The 18,427-nt window shown below is 46.0% G+C and overlaps 1 protein-coding gene and 1 long non-coding RNA gene across 2 annotated transcripts in view; both read left to right on the top strand.

Annotated features, from left to right (window-relative positions):
- Window positions 1-18,427, top strand: part of hnf4a (hepatocyte nuclear factor 4, alpha) — a 285,470-nt gene that overhangs the window by 39,263 nt on the left and 227,780 nt on the right. The gene's annotated exons all lie outside the window — the stretch shown is intronic.
- On the top strand, window positions 15,391-17,056 carry LOC140428394 (uncharacterized). The gene is made up of 2 exons (XR_011948761.1): window positions 15,391-15,566; window positions 16,778-17,056. It is a non-coding gene; the product is annotated as an uncharacterized lncRNA (long non-coding RNA).

Here is an 18,427-nt window from a genome sequence, read left to right as displayed (position 1 = left end):
TAACTGAAAACATTCAGTTTGGGCAGTGCGGTAGCTCAAGTGGATAGCACTGTGTCTTCACAGCGCCAGGGTCCCAGGTTCAATTCCCCGCTGGATCACTGTCTGTGCGGAGTCTACACGTTCTCCCCGTGTCTGCGTGGGTTTCCTCCGGGTGCTCCGGTTTCCTCCGGGTGCTCCGGTTTCCTCCCGCAGTCCAAAGACATGCAGGTTAGGTGGATTGGCCATGATAAATTGCCCTTAGTGTCCAAGAAAGGAAAGGAGGGGTTATTGGGTTATGGGGATAGGGTGGACGTGAGGGCTTAAGTTGGTCGGTGCAGACCCGATGGGCTGAATGGCCTCCTTCTGCACTGTATGTTCTATGTTCTAATAAAAGTCAAATAACTGCTCGAGTCCCAATCCAACTGAGCCTAGACTATAGCACCATCTATGTGTGACTGGAGTATCAAATAATATAAGATTCCCATCAGCACTACAGCCAGGATATCAGTTGGTCCTATTTCTAAATAGTAACTATTTAGATGCCTTTGCCCTAGATATTTGACAGCACCCATTTTTATGCTATCTCATCTAGAGAATGCTAAGAGGATACTAACCTGCAAATGGGCCAAAGATCTACCTGAAAACATCATGGAAGGGAAAAGGAGGGGAATTTTTCAACCCTGTTTTCGGCAGGTGGGAATGGTGGTGGGGGCGGAAGTTAGAAGGGGCGTCCGAAAACTGTCCTGTACTCATGTTTGCTCATAATTGGAACATGGTTACTTTAAGTGTCCAATCATGTGACTAATTGATGATGTCATTGGCGGTTTGGGCAGGCTCACAGTCAATTTATCTTTATAGCCTGTTGAGTAAACACCTTATCAATAAAACCATTTTGTTTGTTGTACTTTCATGGCCTGCAGGCCTATCCTTTAAAAATACAACACAAATGGCTTTCACCTCAGTTGAATTTCCCTGCTCGATTATCCCCTCACCCTGGCAGTGATAAAACATAATTCCTGCCACGTAATGATGGGAACCCCATTATAATACATTAACAGATATTTAGTGGGCCTTCCTGCTGCATCAACCCCCTCATAAGAAAGTGCCCTGTACCCTGGAAATTCCCCTGGCGGTAACCTCCCCCATCCTAGGGAGCAGTGCTAGAAGGCAGTGTCGGGGAGGGGAAGGCTTCCGTTGCGGAGGTTTGGTTAGGTGGTAGGTTGGAGGGGGGTTGGAGTTCTGTGTCCATGGGGAGATTCTCTCAGAAGGAGGTTTCCTGGTTGGGGGGCTGGGAGGTTCCTATGCCTGTAGTGGCATTCTGAATTCTCCCTCAGTATACCCAAACAAGTGCTAAAATGTGGTGACTTGGGGATTTTCATGGTAACTTCATTGCAGTGTTAATGTAAGCATACTTGTGACATTAATGAAGATTATTATTATATTATTATTATTACTTGGTCAAATACTGCCTTGATGTCAAGGGCAGTCACTTTCACCTCACCTGTGGCATTCAGCTCTTTTATCCATTTTGAACTAAGGCTGTAATGAGGTCATAATAATATATAATAATCTTTATTTTCACAATTAGGCTTATATTAACGCTGCAATGAAGTTACTGTGAAAAGCCCCTAGTCGCCACATTCCGGCGTCTGTTCGGGTACACTGAGGGAGAATTCAGAATGTCCAAATTATCTAACAGCAATGGGTACTGTCAGTAGAAAACCGGAGCTCCCGGAGGAAACCCCGGTTACAACAATTGACAATGATTTCATCGTCATCTATAGGGCGGGATTCTCCGACCCCCCGCCGGGTCGGAGAATCGCCGGGGGCTGGCGTGAATCCCGCCCCCGCCGGTTGCCGAATTCTCTGGCACCGGATATTGGGCGGGGGTGGGAATCGCGCCGCGCCAGTTGGCGGGCCCCCCCGGCGATTCTCCGGCCTGCGATGGGCTGAAGTCCCGCTGCTGAAATGCCTGTCCCGCCGGCGAGAATCAAACCACCTCTCTTACCAGTGGTACAAGGTGGCGCGGGTGGGCTCCGGGGTCCTGGGGGGTGCGCGGGGCGATCTGGCCCCGGGGGGTGCCCCCACGGTGACCTGGCCCGCGATCGGGGCCCACCGATCCGCGGTGGGCCTCTGCCGTGGGGGTACTCTTTTCCTTCCGTCTTCGCCATGGTCTCCACTATGGCGGAGGCGGAAGAGACCCCCCCACTGCGCATGCAACTTCAAGATGGTTTCATTTTTCACCTTTTCACTATCCTTTAAGAAATACACACAGTAAATATACTTTTTTGTTTCAAAAAACAACACACGCAAACAGGTATAATAATATAGTCCTTTTTTTTTGTTCTTCCTCCAACTGAAATCCGTCTTGAATGACAGTCTCTTTGAACAAGAAGGTCTCTGCACGCTCCATCCATTGCTCTACGCCTAGGCATGTCTCTTTAAAGTCAGATACTTTAGTTCAATCTGATCACAGAGTGCCTTGTAATTCTCCAACACATGAGCATTGGTTATCACAGCTTTCAGACAGTCAAATGCCTGTTGAAACTCTGCTGTCCATTGACATTTTCGATGTTTCTTCAGCAAGTCCATCAGTGGAGCAATCACGCTACAAAACCTTTGCACAAATGTTTGATCAAATCCACTCATGCCAAGAAATCGTATTATTTGCCTTCATCCTGAGGGTATTGAAAACCCCTCAATAACTGTTGGTTTTACATCCCGTGTGACCATTCGACCCTGTCCGATTGTTTGGCCAAGGAAAGTGACTTGGGCTTTTCCAAATTCACTTTTGGTTAGGTTTATCACCAGACTCGCCTCCTGAAGTCGATCGAATAACTCCATCAGGTGTTTTAAATGTTCATTCCATGTCTGGCTGAAAATTACCAGATCGTGGATGTATGCCGCACAATTGGGTAATCCTGAAACGATTTTGGTAGTTAACCGTTGAAATGTGGCTGGGGCGTTTTTCATGCCAAATGGCATAACTTTGAATTGGTATATACCATCTGGAGTCACAAAACCTGAAATCTTCTTCGCCCTTTCGGATAAAGGTACCTGCCAGTAACCTTTAAGTAAATCCAGTTTGGAAATAAAAGCTGATTGTCCCACTTTCTCAATCAAATCCACCAAACGTGGGATAGGATAAGAGTTTGTTCTTGTAACTGCATTAACCTTTCTATAGTCCACACACAACCGTTGGGTACCGTCTGGTTTAGGTACCATCACTATGGGTGAGCTCCGTTGGCTGCAACCCACTTCAATTATGCCATTTATAAGCATACTCTCAATCTCTTTGGTAACCTGTGCCAATTTTAATGGGTTAAGTCTATCTGGATGTTCTTTGATTGGAACAGCATTTCCCACATCTACATCATGTATAGCCATTTTAGTTGTTCCCAATTTATCTCTACAAACCTGCCCATGTGATATCAATAACTTTTTCAGGTCAGTCCATTTTTCCTCTGGAAGGTAACTCAACAATATATCCCAATTTTTAAGAACCTCCTCATTTTCCATTTTAATTTGAGGTATGTCAAATTCCAAGTCATCTGGATTTGATTCGTCACTTTGAGTTAGAATCATTAAAACCTCCTCCTTTTTCCCTCTTTCCCTTTCAAAGTACCTTTTAAGCATATTCACATGACACACTCAGTGAGTCTTCCGTCTATCTGGTGTTTTTACCACATAATGCACTTCACTTAATTTCCTTTCAATCTGATAAGGTCCACAAAACCTTGCTTTTAAAGGTTCACCTACCACTGGTAACAACACTAAAACTTTATCTCCACTGGCAAAACTACGATCTTTGGTTTTCTTGTCCGCTACCCGTTTCATCACATTTTGTGCAACTTTTAAATGTTGTCTAGCCAACTCACCTGCTCTATTTAATCATTCCCTAAAATTTGACACGTAATCCAATAATGTAATTTCCGATTTCTCACTCACCAATTTTTCCTTAATCAATTTAAGTGGTCCTCTTACCTCATGACAAAAATTAGTTCAAAAGGACTGAATTTGGTTGACTCATTAGGTGTATTCCTAATTGCAAACAGTACAAATGGAATTCCTTTATCCCAATCCTCTGGATAATCGTGACAATAAGCCCTCAACATTGTCTTTAATGTCTGATGCCACCTTTCTAACGCTCCCTGCGATTCTGGATGGTACGCAGTTGATTTAAATTGTTTTATTCCGAAGCTATCCATACCTTCTTTGAATAACGTTGAGGTAAAGTTTGTTCCTTGATCCAATTGTATTTCTGTGGGTAGTCCATATCTATAAAGAATTTAAGTAACTCCTCCACAATCTTTTTAGCTGTAATATTATGTACTGGAATGGTCTCTGGAAACCTAGTAGACACATCCATTATAGTCAAAAGATATTGATTCCCACTTTTCATTTTAGGAAGTGGTCCTATACAATCATTAGGACCCTTGTAAAAGGTTCCTCAAATGCTGGAATGGGTATTAAAGGCGCTGGTTTTATCACTGCTTGAGGTTTCCCTATCACTTGACATGTGTGACATGATTGACAAAATTTAACTACATCTTTAAGTAGTCCAGGCCAATAAAAATGTTTTTGTATTTTAGCTTGAGTTTTCCTTATTCCCAAATGACCTCCCATTGGTACCTCATGTGCAACTCGCAACACCTCTTTTCTATACCCTACCGGCAATACTACTTGATGAACTTCTGCCCACTTTTCATCCTGCATATGTAAAGGTCTCCATTTTATCATCAAGACTTCACTTTTACGGTAATAACACTCTGGTATACACTCAGATTCCTCTTCTGTGCATGCTTTCTGATACATCCGTTTTATTTCTATATCTTTTTGTTGTAACTCCGCCAATTTTCCGGAACTAAAAATATCCGCCTCATCCTCCACCTGTTCTTGTTCTTTTTCAACCATCTGATCAAAAATCGTTTCTGATAATTGCACTTCAAGGTCATCTTCACTCTTTGATTTCTCCTCTTGTCTTAACCTGTGACTTTGCAATCTTGTTACTACACAATCCGGAAAATTCCCAGGATATTCGTCCTTCAACACTTCAGTTGTCTGATTTTCCACTGGCTTATCAACCGCAGTAGGCATCACTCCTACCTGCGATCCAGCTATATCATTACCCAAGAAAAACTGTATTCCTGGACAAGATAGTTTTTCTATTACCCCTACTACCACTTCACCACTCTTCACTGGACTTTCCAACCTTACCTTAGGTAATGGAACACGACTACTCTCACCCTTAATTCCACATATTGCCACCTTTTCTGGCACCATTCTTCCCAAACTACATAACTCCTCATCTCTTACCATTAAAGATTGACTAGCTCCCGTATCTCTTAAAATTGTGACTTGTTTACCTGCTCCTCCTGATACACAAGAGTAAACTTTACCCACACAAATAAATTCTTTCAAGAGATCTGACACCTTCTTACCAATCACCTCTTGATCTGGCTGTACAATCTTTTGCCCCTCCTTCGCTTCACTTGGGCTTTCCTTTACCACTTTAACAAACCCCACTGTCTTATCCTGTTTTACCACATCAGCCTTCCCAGTGCTTTTCTTCAACCACCAACACTGTGACTTTACATGGCCTAGTTTATTACAGTGAAAACATTTGATATTTTTCATTTCTTTTCCACCGTCCTGGTTCACTTTTTTAGTCTGAGGTACACTCTCCTTATTGTCTCCCATCAGATCACCTTTACTTTTACCACTTGAGTATTTCTCATGTCCCCAGTTTCTATTCCTCACCGGGTGAAACTGGTGTCGGAAACCAAGCTTTGATTTATGAACTAATTCATAATCATCTGCCATTTCTGCTGCCAATCTTGCAGTTTTAACCATTTGCTCTTCCCCATGAGTTCTCACTACATCAAGAATTTAATTTTTAAACTCTTACAAATGTATAATTTCTCTGAGAGCTTCATACGTTTGATCTATTTTCAAAGCCCTTATCCACCTATCAAAATTACTCTGTTTGATCTTTTCAAACTCCATGTATGTTTGACCAAATTCTTTCCTTAAATTTCTAAACCTTTGTCTGTAGGCTTCAGGCACTAGTTCATCTGCACCTAAGATGGATTTCTTCACCTCCTCATATGACCCAGATACCTCCTCTGGTAGTGATGCAAACACTTCCCTAGCCCTACCTACCAGCTTTGTTTGAATCAGTAATACTCACATGTCCTGTGGCCATTTCATTTGTTTAGCTACTTTCTCAAATGAAATGAAAAAGGCTTCCACCTCCTTCTCATCAGACCTTGGCAATGCTTGGACATATTTAAATAGATCCCCACCAAGCCTTCGACTTTGATGCTCTTTCTCACTATCCTCATCACTATCATCGAACTGTACGTTTCCCTTTACGCTCGCCAATTTTAACTGACTGTCATGTTTCATGGCCATTTTCTGAAGTTCAAACTCTATCTCTTTATCTTTTTCCCTGATCTGTATTTCCCTTTCTCTTTCCTTTTGTTCTGCTAGGGCTATTCTTTCTTTTCTTCTTTCATCTCTCTCTCTTTCTTTTTCCTCTCTATCTCTTTTGTATTCAAGCTGCTTTAACTCTTTCTCATGTCCCATTTGTTTAAGTTGTAACTGAATTTTTGCCATTTCCAATGAGTCAAACTGTATCTCAGGTAACTTTAAATGCTTAGCCACTGCCATAATTACCATAATTATCTTTTCACATTTTGTCAGATAATGTTAACTGCAATGTTTTTGCCAAATCTAACAGTCTGCTTTTAGTCTCTCTCCGTCAGGTACTGCGTGTGACCGTCTCCACCCCCCAAAAACTTCTGAGCCTCTGAAAGAGCCATTGTCAACAACTCACTACCTACTTAAACTAAAATACCACACCTGAAAAGCAAACACAATATGCTAACCCCTCAGTGTCTTTAAGTTCACAAAGCCAATCCAACAGATAGACTTTTATCCCCCTCGAGCCCCCAATTTGTTATGGGCCAGGATTTAGAGAACCCCAAAGTCTATCATGGAGTTCACCTGACCCACAACTTTTACTAGATTGTGGTATGGGGAGCACACGGCCCACTCTACAGGTGTGGTAGAGCAGAAATTGAAAAGTATTTTTTAAAGCAAAACAATGTTTATTCTATGAACTCAAGTTAACCTTTTTAAAACATACAGTGAACATCTTAGCAACCATCAATTCAAATACAACCCCCAAAGAACACAGCACTAAGTAATCCTTAATAACTTCCCAAACAACATTCAGAAGACAAAAGAAACACCTTTTAACAGAAGCACATTAGGTTTACATTCACTACTGAGAACATTTAAAATTCTGAATTCACCAAATGATCAAGAGACAGTCTTTTATGGCAGAGATCAACAGTACACCTGCTCTATCTGGCTTCAGCTCCAACTCTGAAAACAAAACTAAAACACACCCTGCAGCAAACAGCCTAAAACAAAAGTAAAAAGCTGACAGACAGCCCAGCTCCACCCACACTCTGACATCACTGATAAACACCCATTTCTTAAAGGTACATTTATTAAACACCCATTTCTTAAAGGTACTCTCACATAACACTATGCCTCACAAGATCTAAAGCGATCTTGCGAGACGACATGATGTGAAGCCCACCCATTGAGGGTGGCATCACTTTTTGACAAGTCTGCATATTAGAACGAAACAGCTAGTCTTACTTGAATATGCAGTTCCCTGAGGTAACCAAAGCATTGGGATCTACCCCCTTTGCCTTGGAGACCTCGGGCGAGTGCCGTTCAGTGTTGGCTTCCACAAACAGGGACCAGATGGAAGGCACTCATGGGGGTCTCCCATGGGATCGGAGGCCCCAAGGTGCTTGCTCTCTGAACAGGGTTGTACCCTGGCACTGCTGGTGCCACCCTGGCACTGCCAGCCTGGCACTTTGGTACTGTCACCTGGGCACCCTGGCAGTGTCACGTGATGCCAGCCTGGCACAGCCAAAGTGCCCAGGTGGCACTGCCGAAATAGCATTTTTTGCATGGCGGTGATTAGGCTGGGGGGGGGTGCACTACACCGGTAAGCAGTGAGTTGGGGCATGGGGAGTGGGTTTGGGGGCTGTGTTGGGAGCTCGAGAAATTGGGACCCCATTTTAAAATAGTGTCCCGAACTCTCGCTGCACTGAGGAGCAATGCAGGAAATGGAGCTGAGTGCAACCTCAGGAGCGTGTTCCCCACTGAGGTCCCTTGTCTAACCGGCTGGGCGTTAGATAGCGGGGTGTTTCTCGCGTTGCGAGCAGCGGGAAACACACAGCTTAACATACTCGCTGTGGGAGTCTGTTCCCATTTGGTTAGATCGGGCCCTTTGTGTGAGCTTCTCTGAGCTATCTCTTTAAACAACAAAATTGGTCAAATTATTTGTCGAAATCCCAGAAATTCATGTGTTTAATTCTTCGAGAATATGTAAAAAGGAGGCTGTAAGTACTTTGTTCTGAAAGCATTATCAAATGCCAGTGATAGCACGTCTACACCACAGCACACTTTCTTACCAAAAAAAGACATGTACCGTATATTTAGTATCCTTTGCCATGAGGCTACTCCAGTGAGATCACTAACAGAGAGCATCTTAAGACCATAAAACGTAGGAGCAGAAGTAGGCCTGTCAAGGCTGCGCTGGCCATTCAATGAGATCATATCTGATCTGAAATGGTAATCTCACAACTCCACTTTGCCTCTTTGAAGCAGCTCCGTTGGAAACAGGGGAGGATGGAAGGAGGTGCAGCTCCTAATCAGCTTTTACATTTTCTCCAGCCTTCTCACGCTGAGAAATCATGGGCTGGATTCTCCGTCTGGTCCATGCTACTAGCTATGGGTTTCTAGCCAGTACCATGGGTTCCCGGAGTGAGCTGACTCCCTCTTCCACCCCTCCCCCATCAGTACCAATGAAAGCGTTGAAGTGAACACTGGAATACGACTCACTGTGCGAGTAAGAATCTTGAAACAAAATCAATAAAATTGCAGTTAAGATTAATATTATCTTCTATGAAAAGAGGATGTACCGTTACTCCATGAACCTTAATTTTCCCAATAGTCTCATGTGGTGAACTTAAAAATCCAAATGAACTACATATACTTGATTATCCACTCAAAAGATTCTTATATGTGTGCAAAGCATGACATTTTATTACATTACATTCAATAAAAGCATGCTGATTGGCCATGGAAATGTCATTTAAATGTTCATGATGTGGAGATGCCAGCGTTGGACTGGGGTGAGCGCAGTAAGAAGTCTTACAACACTAGGTTAAAGTCCAACAGGTTTGTTTCGAATCACTAGCTTTTGGAGTACTGCTCCTTCCTCAGGTGAATGAAGAGGTAGGTCCAGAAACATATATATAGACAAAGTCAAAGATGCAAGATGATACTTTGAATGTGGGTCTTTGCAGGTAATTAAGTCTTTACAGGACCAGACGGAGTGACTGGAAAGAGGGATAATCACAGGTTAAAGAGGTATGGATTGTCTCAAGCCAGGACAGTCGGTAGGAGTTTGCAAGCCCAGGTCAGATGGTGGAGGGTGGATGTAATGCGACATGAATCCAAGGTCCCAGTTGAGGCCGTACTCATGTGTGCGGAACTTGGCTATAAGTTTCTGCTCGACGATTCTGCGTTGTCGCGTGTCCTGAAGGCCGCCTTGGAGAATACTTACCCAAAGTTCAGAGGCTGAATGCCCTTGACTGCTGAAGTGTTCCCCAACTGGAAGGGAACATACCTGCCTGCCGATTGTCAATGCTTTTAAGTTTGGTTCTGCGTTTAAAATTAATGTGGTGAGTGAGGCCTGACGACTGGAGGAGCAGTGGTAAGAGAGGCTGCTGGGTTGGGTGGGGGGAAGTGAAGTTGTGGGGAAGCAAGGCCAGCGAGTAGCAAGGCCGGACAGGAGATGAGGCCAAGGGAAGGCAAGGTCAGGTGGGAAGCTTAACCAGGCACGAAGCGAAGCTGGTGGAATGTGAGGCTGGGTGGGTGGGGAGAGAGGGGCTGTGATGTGGGAGTGACGCTGCAAGGCTAATTAATGCTTCCAATAGCTAATAACGCTTTTGACATTAATGAATGTTTCTGAATTATAATTATCATTTCTAAAAGTTAATGATCGCTTTCACAAATTTACCAAAGCTATGACGACCATATGAACACTTCTGACTGTTTTGATGAATCCATTTTCTGTCAGTTGAGAGCATATTTATTGGTAAGAGTGCAAGAGGAGATAGAATTCTTTCAAAATGTTGTTCCAGAACTGTTGTCTCTTTAAGCAGGTTTCTTCCAAAACATCATTAAGACCGCAGTCTGTAGATTGGTTCAACGCCACCTCCTATCTAGTCACTTTCTCCTTTAGTGCAGCCTGCGGTGTCTGTCTCTCTTATCTCCCCTTCTTCCTGCCCCTGCACTGCCTCCATCAAAACAACTTCTTCAGATTCTCCTGGAGAATGCTACGGTAAGAACTCTAGTTCAGAAGGAGCAGAACTAACAAAGCCAAAGGGCGGCATTCTCCGTTAGTCGATGCCAAAATCGGGAAATGCAATTGGGCGGAGAATGGCTTCCGAAGTCAAAATCATGGCAGGCGCTGATTTGACACCAAATTGCGATTCTCCATCACCTCGAAAATGGCGTCAGTGTGTTTCACTCCACACGTACAGTAGACACCATTTGCATATCATTAGCGGGCCCAATCCGGTACTCTCCAGGGCCTCTGCAATTCTCCGCCTCTGCTGGGCTGAGTTCCCGACGGCGTGGTTCACTTGTGCTTTTAAAAATCATGAAATCGGTGTAGCGGCTGCTGAGGGAGGGAGAGGGCATATGAAAGGTGTCCAACATCGCCATAGTCTGCCGACAGTTGTGCTCTGGCCGGGGGGCTTCTTCGAGGGCTGGGAGAGTAGCAGGGGTGACCAGGAGGTGGGCGGTGGGGTCGGGGTGGTCAGGCACGGAACATCATTGACGCAGCTGGCAAGGCAGCCATGTCTTGAACCTAGGGCCACAGGTCGTATAGGTGACCCACCAGGGGAGCCCCTTGGGTGCCCTCTGGCCCCAGCCAAATCATCAGCTGTATGGGCGCGCTCCAACACAACCCACACCATCTTGTTGGCTGGGATAAGTGTGTGTAGGGAGTGTCATGTGATGGTGCAGCTGAAGCTTGTCAGCCTCCCGAGTGTCGATCGCGGACCCGGCGAATCCCGCACTTTTTTTAAATTGGAATCGATTGTGTTCCACGTGGCACCGGTGCTAGCCCTCAACGGTAGCTGAATCAGTACGGTTGCGGCGCTGGTTTCTCTGTCGTAAAAGTCCACAAATTCTGCATTGGCGTCATCACTTTAGTCTAAGAAACATAGAATCCAGCCCATTATTTCTGAAAGGCAGTTTGCTGAATCCTTTCTTCATTCCACAGCAAATACTATCGAATCACTTCAATCAAAACTAATGTTTCATACAAAATGTGAGGTATTCAAGGCGTGTTTCTTTGTTTGACAAATCACCTCCCCTCTTTTACTTTTTAGCCAGCTGTAATACTGATGTAAAAGGTGAAAATTTTGGACAGCAGTTTTTTGCCTCAATTATTCTGGCATTTGCAGATATCCACCACTTTGGGGACAAGCATACCTTCTGTCATTATTAAACAAGTCTAAGGAAATTTACAGCTGTCTTTTGAAACAGATATAACTCGAGAATATCGGATATGCCCAAAATCTTGTCCCTTATGTCAGTGCCGCCTCACATTCACATGAAAGTTATTCAAACTTTGGGCCAAAATTTTTCTTTGTCTTAAGTATACTACAGTTTATAATAAAGAAATACAGTTTTGCTGTCCGATTGTTTTTGGGACCTTTGTTGAATCCAAATCAGATTAATGAGATAAAGTTTTATGTTAATTTTAGCACCTTACACGAGTGTGTGGACATAATAGAATCAATTTCCCCAGATGTTTTCCTAATTGTCTGTCATAACCTCCGCACAGTGGAAACATTGGAAAGGCAGTGTGGACATCAAGTATGCCTGACTTTCCAGGGTTCTCACTCCACCTCCCCAGCTTCAGGAACCTGCCTTTTCAAAATGGCTGCCTCAAAGTCAGAATTTCAGTCCAGGGAAGGCAGGCTATATTAGAAGTCGGGTGCGAGACCGCTGAAGGAGTGAGGAGGATGCCCGTTGTGGACGCCAGTTGAGTGGAAGGCACTTGTGTCCAAATTTTTTTTTGACAACATCCCTCCATCCCTCACACTCCCTCACCCCCCTACAAACTCTTAATGCTCCATCCATGCTCATCCATGGCATAATATACCCTGCACATAACCTATGATTCCTCATAACCTCAATGCCAACCTATGCCCCTGTACCTCCCATGGTGTCTTTTAGATGCCATGTCAATTAATGTCTATGTACCCACTCCATATCCCTTAATAGTCCTAATGCCAACTTGATGACAATTTGTGCCCCACCACCACCCTTTATTCTCACACTTAGCATGACAAATCACCCAGATTCACCATGGGTAAACCTCAGGACCCATGCTGAGATGAAATAAAATAAAGTTTTAGAAAATAAAGTTTTATGTATCTATTGTAGGATTCACTATATTGAAAAACACTCCTATTCATAAAAACCCATTTACTATGCTTACATTCCTTCAACTGCATAAAGCTGTTTAACAACAAACATTTGACTCAATTACATAACTTCTTATAACAACAAGCATGGGTATTCATAACCCCACTTCATTGAGTCTATAACCACTTGTTGCTTTCAATCAAACTGTGAAATGGCAGATACCCTACTGTGACAATGAATGGTTGTGAAATCAGTTCCAAAACTAATGCAGCACTAATCCAGTAAAATAAAGCCTCAGTTTAATGTCAACCAACAGTGAAATTGCAAGAAATAATTTGTTTAACACTCCAGATGTTTTTTTTCCAAAGATTTAACAGGCAGGACTTTTAAGTGACATAATAGTTTGACAGCTACAGTGTCTGTCATAACCTCCGCAAAGGAACAGTGGAAACTCTGGAAAGGCAGTGTGGACATCAAATATGCCTGACTTTCCAGGGTTCTCACTCCATCTCCCCAGCTTCAGGAACCTGCCTTTTCAAAATGGCTGCACCAAAGTCAGAATTCCAGTCCAGGGAAGGCAGGCAAGACAGTACACCGAGGTCCCAGGTTTGATCCCGGCTCTGGGTCACTGTCCGTGTGGAGTTTGCACATTCTCCCCGTGTTTGCGTGGGTTTCACCCCCACAACCCAAAGATGTGCAGGCTAGGTGGATTGGCCTCGATAAATTGCCCCTTAATTGGAAAAAATGAATTGGGTACTCTAAATTTATAAAAAATAAATAAATAAATAATAGTTTGACAGCTGCTTTTGACAGTTCTGCTTGTCAGGTCTTTTTGACAGTTGTTGGCAGATCTGTTGACAGTACCAATGGGCTTGATAGTTAATGGATTTATGCACTTCTTAGACACGTTCACATCTAATTTTAACAATTCTAAAGAGACACCTTACCTCCCCAAAGGGCATCTGACCTGTCGCAAAGATCTCCCAAAACCAGATCCAAAGAACAGGGGCGGGATTCTCCCCTACTCAGCGGGTGGGGGGTCCAGGCGCCGAGGAGTGGAGTGAACCACTCCGGCGTCGGGCCGCCCCAAAGGTGCGGAATCCTCCGCACCTTCAGGGGATAGGCCCGCCCCGGAGTGGTTTGCGCCCCGCCGGCCGGTGGGGAAGGAGCTTGGTGCCAGGCCAACCGGCGCCGAAGGGCCTCCGCCGGCCGGCGCGAGTTGACACATGCGCGGGAGCGCCAGCTTGTGCTGGCATCACCCCCGTGCATGCGCAGAGGGCTTTGTTTCCGCACCGGCAATGGTGGACCGCTATAGCCGCCGGTGCGGAAGAATAGAGTGCCCCCACGGCACAGGCCCACCCACGGATCGGTGGGCCCCGATTGCGGGCCAGGCCACTGTGGGGGCACCTCCCGGGGCCAGAGCCCCCCGCGCCCCCCCCCCCCCAAGAACCCCGGAGGCCGCCCGCGCCGCCAGTTCCCGCCGGTAAGGACCTACTCCAATTTACGCCGGCGGGACTGGCAAAAACAAACGGACGGCCACTTGGCCCATCACGGGCCGGAGAACCGCCGGGGGGGGTGGGGCTGCTGCTAGCGGCCGCCGACCGGTGCAACGCAATTCCTGCCCCCGCCAAATTCCCGGCGCCGGAGAATTCGGCAGCCGGCAGGGGCGGGATTCACGCCGTCCCCTGGCGATTCTCCGACCCAGCGGGGGGGTCGGAGAATCCCACGTCCTTTACAAAGGGATAAACTGACTGTCCAAAGAAATGTAAAAAGGTCAGACCTGGGGTGGGATTCTCCCCTACCCGGCGCGGCGGGGGGTCCCGGCGCCGAAGAGTGGCGTGAATGACTCCGGCATCGGGCCGCACCTTCAGGGGCTAGGCCAACCCCGGAGTGGTTTGCGCCCCGCCAGTTGGCGGGGAAGTGGCTTGGCGCCGAAGGGCCTCCGCCGGCCGGCGCGAGTTGGCGCATGCGCGGAAGCTCATCCCGGCACATGCACGGGAGGGTTCGTCTCCGCAGCGGCTATCACGTAGGACCACAGCAGCCGATGCGGAGGAATAGAGCGCCCCCATGGCACAGGCCGCCCGCGGATCGGTGGGCCCCAATCGCGGGCCAGGCCACTGTGGGGGCACCTCCCGGGGCCAGATCCCCCCGCGCCCCCCGAGAACCCCGGAGGCCGCCCACGGAGCTGGGTCCCGCCGGTAGGGACCAACCTTGATTTACGCCGGCGGGACCCTCGTTAAACGGGCGGGACTTCGGCCCATCGCGGCCCGGAGAATTCCGGCGGCCCCGGGGCCCATTGAATCATGCCGGTCCCCGCCATTCTGTGAGGCGGGTGGCGCGATTTATGCCGGGGCGATTTTTTGGGGGCCGGAGAATTCGGAGGGGGGCGGTGGCGGGATTCACGCCGACCCCCAGCAATTCTCCGACCCGGCGGGGGGTCGGAGAATCCCGCCCCAGTTCTTACCAGACCTGCCCAGCACACATTGGGTTTCACACTCCTGGGATACAAAACACCACCTTCAGTGGAGGCAGCTGGTGAATTAAATGGCAAGATGACTCCGTGAACCGCACATGCGTGAAAGAGGAACTATTCCTATCCCCGCCACTCCGGGAGTGGGGAGTGCTGCATTTGGCTGTAGCACTTGCGGTTTTCGGGCACTTCTGCCATTCTCACCACCATGGAGAGGCAATGGCGAAATTCCATGCCAATATTTTCACTTACGTACTACAATTATCTTAGTTCGCACATCCTGGTTATGAATACAGTTAACACTTTAACTTTTAGGTGTTAAATGCTCTGAGTGGAATGTCAGCCTCAGCACTTTAAAAAGGCTAAAATGGCAAATTATAAACTAGGACTGAAATTACAAAACCACTTTGAGAAATGCCTCAAGCAGAACCTCTGACTGTGCTGATGAAATCCAAAAACGTTCAAGGGTAAGTTATGCATTCCTGGCACTAAGTAGAAAGACTAGAGAAAGTGAACTGAGCTGCTTACTGAACTCCCACCAGAGTGACCTTGCAGGATTTTCTATGGACATCTCTTTGTAAGTATCAAATATTGGCTCCACACTGGACACTCATTGCATATTGTGGCGAAAAGAACTGTTTCAGTCTTATGGAAGGCTGGAAATATTTTAAAGGTTCTTTCAGCTTTTCCAAAAGGCAGTGTGAGGGAAACTGTGGAGGCAGGAAATGCAGCCCATCAGCCAAAGTAACAAAATGCTTGTGTGCAAGGCAAGTTCCCACATTTGGGAGTCCAGGCCTTCCCCGCTGGAGGATAGTACTGCAGCAAGTCAGCCACATAATGTGTGCACTATACATATGATCCAATAACTGATGCACAGGATGGCAGGAATTGCCAAGTTAAAACTACTCATCTACTCACTGAAGTGACAATGGCAAACCCAATATAATTTATCAAATCTGTGCCTGAGGCTTGTATGTCTCAATATGCTATCTTTGACCTGTTCAGCCCGTTTACTACTCACCCAATCATAACCTTGTCGCCCTTTCATTGCTTCTCGTACATATATATATTCCATCAGGACACGCAATCAAGTGTAAGCTACAATGGAAAGCCTTAACATTTTTCCATTTTTAAAAGACTTCATGCATAAACCCAAACTAGCTACATAATATAGTGCTGCTCATTGACTCACGGATGGCCAACAGATTGGGAAGTGAATATGCATCATTTCAGTTTAGAAGATGTCAAAACTACACTTCTGTTTGCACAAAGGGGACACAGTTACATACTGGCAATGTCACCAGACCCAGAGGACCAGGCTAATACTCGGGGGACATGTGTTTAAATCCCACCACAGCAGCTGGTGGAATTTAAATTTGGTTAATAAATCTGGAATTAAAAGTTAGTCTCGGTGATAGTGACCAGGAAACTTATCTAATAATAATAAGAATCATCTTTATTGTCACAAGTAGGCTTACAGTCAATGAAGTTACTGTGAAAAGCCCCCAGTCGCCACATTCTGGCGCCTGTTCGTGTATGCAAAGGGAGAATTCAGAATGTCCAATTCACCTAACGGCATGTCTTTTGGGACTTGTGGGAGGAAACTGGAGCACCCGGAGGTAACCCACGCAGACACGGGGAGAACGTGCAGACTCCGCACAGACAGTCACCCAAGCCGGGAATTGAACCTGGGACCCTGGCGCTGCGAAGCAACAATGCTACCCACTGTGCTACCCTGTACTGCCCATTTTACTAATCTGTTTTATCTGTTTTACTAATACCATTTAGGAAAGGAAATCTGCCATCCTTACCCTGGTCTGGCTACATGTGAGTCTCGACCCACAGCAATATGGTTGACTCTTAAATTACCTAGGAAGCTGCACATTTCTATCAAAACTGCTACATAAAGGAATGAAACAGGAAGGATCATGCTGCAACGACCCAGGCACTGTAATGACAACGGCAAACCCAGCCCTGACAATCCCGCAAAGTCTGTTGATCCCCAAATTTCTTTCTCTGTCAGTCTGGCCTCAATAAAAGTTGAGATGGATTCGCACGTAAAAAGAAGTTATTTATTTAGCTTGCAAGCTTGAATCATCTTACAGAAACGTAAGAGACATCCAGCCTCTTACACCCCAGAAAACGACTGAACTAAAAGACAAAGGGATCTCTGCAAAATCAATTCAAATGGTATCAAGTTTCACATACTCGACGGACATAGGTCAGCCTATGTCCCTCCTGACCTGTTCGATCTATTCTGATTGGCTCACTTCCAATCCCTTTCTCTGGCCCCTATCAATGCAGCATCACTCTCATAGACACACCTCTTCCTGCTTTTTCCATGCGGTCTCAAACCCCTTTGTCCCTAACTGCCAGAATCAAAGTGGCTTATTTCTACATACATTAACTAGTAACTCTAAAGTAACTATTTTATATCACATTCGTCAAGTCTTCCTACTAACACTTTGGGGGCTGCACCAAAATTGGGAGAGCTGTCTCACAGATTAGGCAAGCAACAGCCTGATGTAGTTGTAATCATGGAATTATGTCACATTAAGACCCTGACATCATCATCACCATCCCTGGGTATGTCCTGTTCCACCGGGACTGACCCAGCAGAGGTGGCATCATAGTGATATACAGTTGGGGAGGCATTGCCCTGGGCGTTCTCAGAGGTGAGAAATCCTGCGGTGAGTAAATCACCTACTGACTCCACAAAACCTGTCCACCATCTACAATGCGCAAGTCAGGAGTATGTTGGAATACTCTCCACTTGCCTAGCTGAGTGCAGCTCCAAAAACACTTAAGAAGCTCGCCACCAACCAGGACAAAACAGCCTCCTTGTTTGGCACCCCTTCTACAAATATTCACTCCCTTCACCAGCAACACACAGTAACAGCCGTGTGTACCATGTGCAAGGTGCACTGCAGGTACTCACCAAGGCTCCTTCGGCAGCACCTTCCAAATCCACGACTACTGCTATCTAGAAGGACAAGGGCAGCAATACATGGGAACAGCAATACATGGGAACACCACTACCTGGAAGTTCCCCTCCAAGTCACTCACCATCCTGACTTGGAAATACATCACCGCTCCTTCACTGTCACTGGGACAAAATTCCTATAACTCTCTCCCTGATAGCACTGCGGGTGTACTTACAGAACATGGTCTGCAGCAGTTCAAGTAGGCAGCTCACCACCTCCTCCTCAAGGGCAATTAGGAATGGGCAACAATTGCTGGCCTAGCCAGCAAAACCCACATCCTGTAAAAATAAATCAATTCTGGACCCCATGAAGTCAAACATGGGCAAGGAAAGCTCCTGCTGATTACCACATACACCCTCCTCAACTGATGAATCAGAACTCCTCCATGTTGAACACTCCTTGGAAGAAGCATTGAGGGTGGATAGGGTGCAAAATGTACTCTGAGTGCAATGTC

Source organism: Scyliorhinus torazame, chromosome 8 (genome assembly GCF_047496885.1).
Source record: "Scyliorhinus torazame isolate Kashiwa2021f chromosome 8, sScyTor2.1, whole genome shotgun sequence".
Lineage (NCBI taxonomy): Eukaryota > Metazoa > Chordata > Chondrichthyes > Carcharhiniformes > Scyliorhinidae > Scyliorhinus > Scyliorhinus torazame.
The sequence above is the reverse complement of the archived record's forward strand: the minus strand, read 5'-3'. Positions and strand labels throughout refer to the sequence as shown.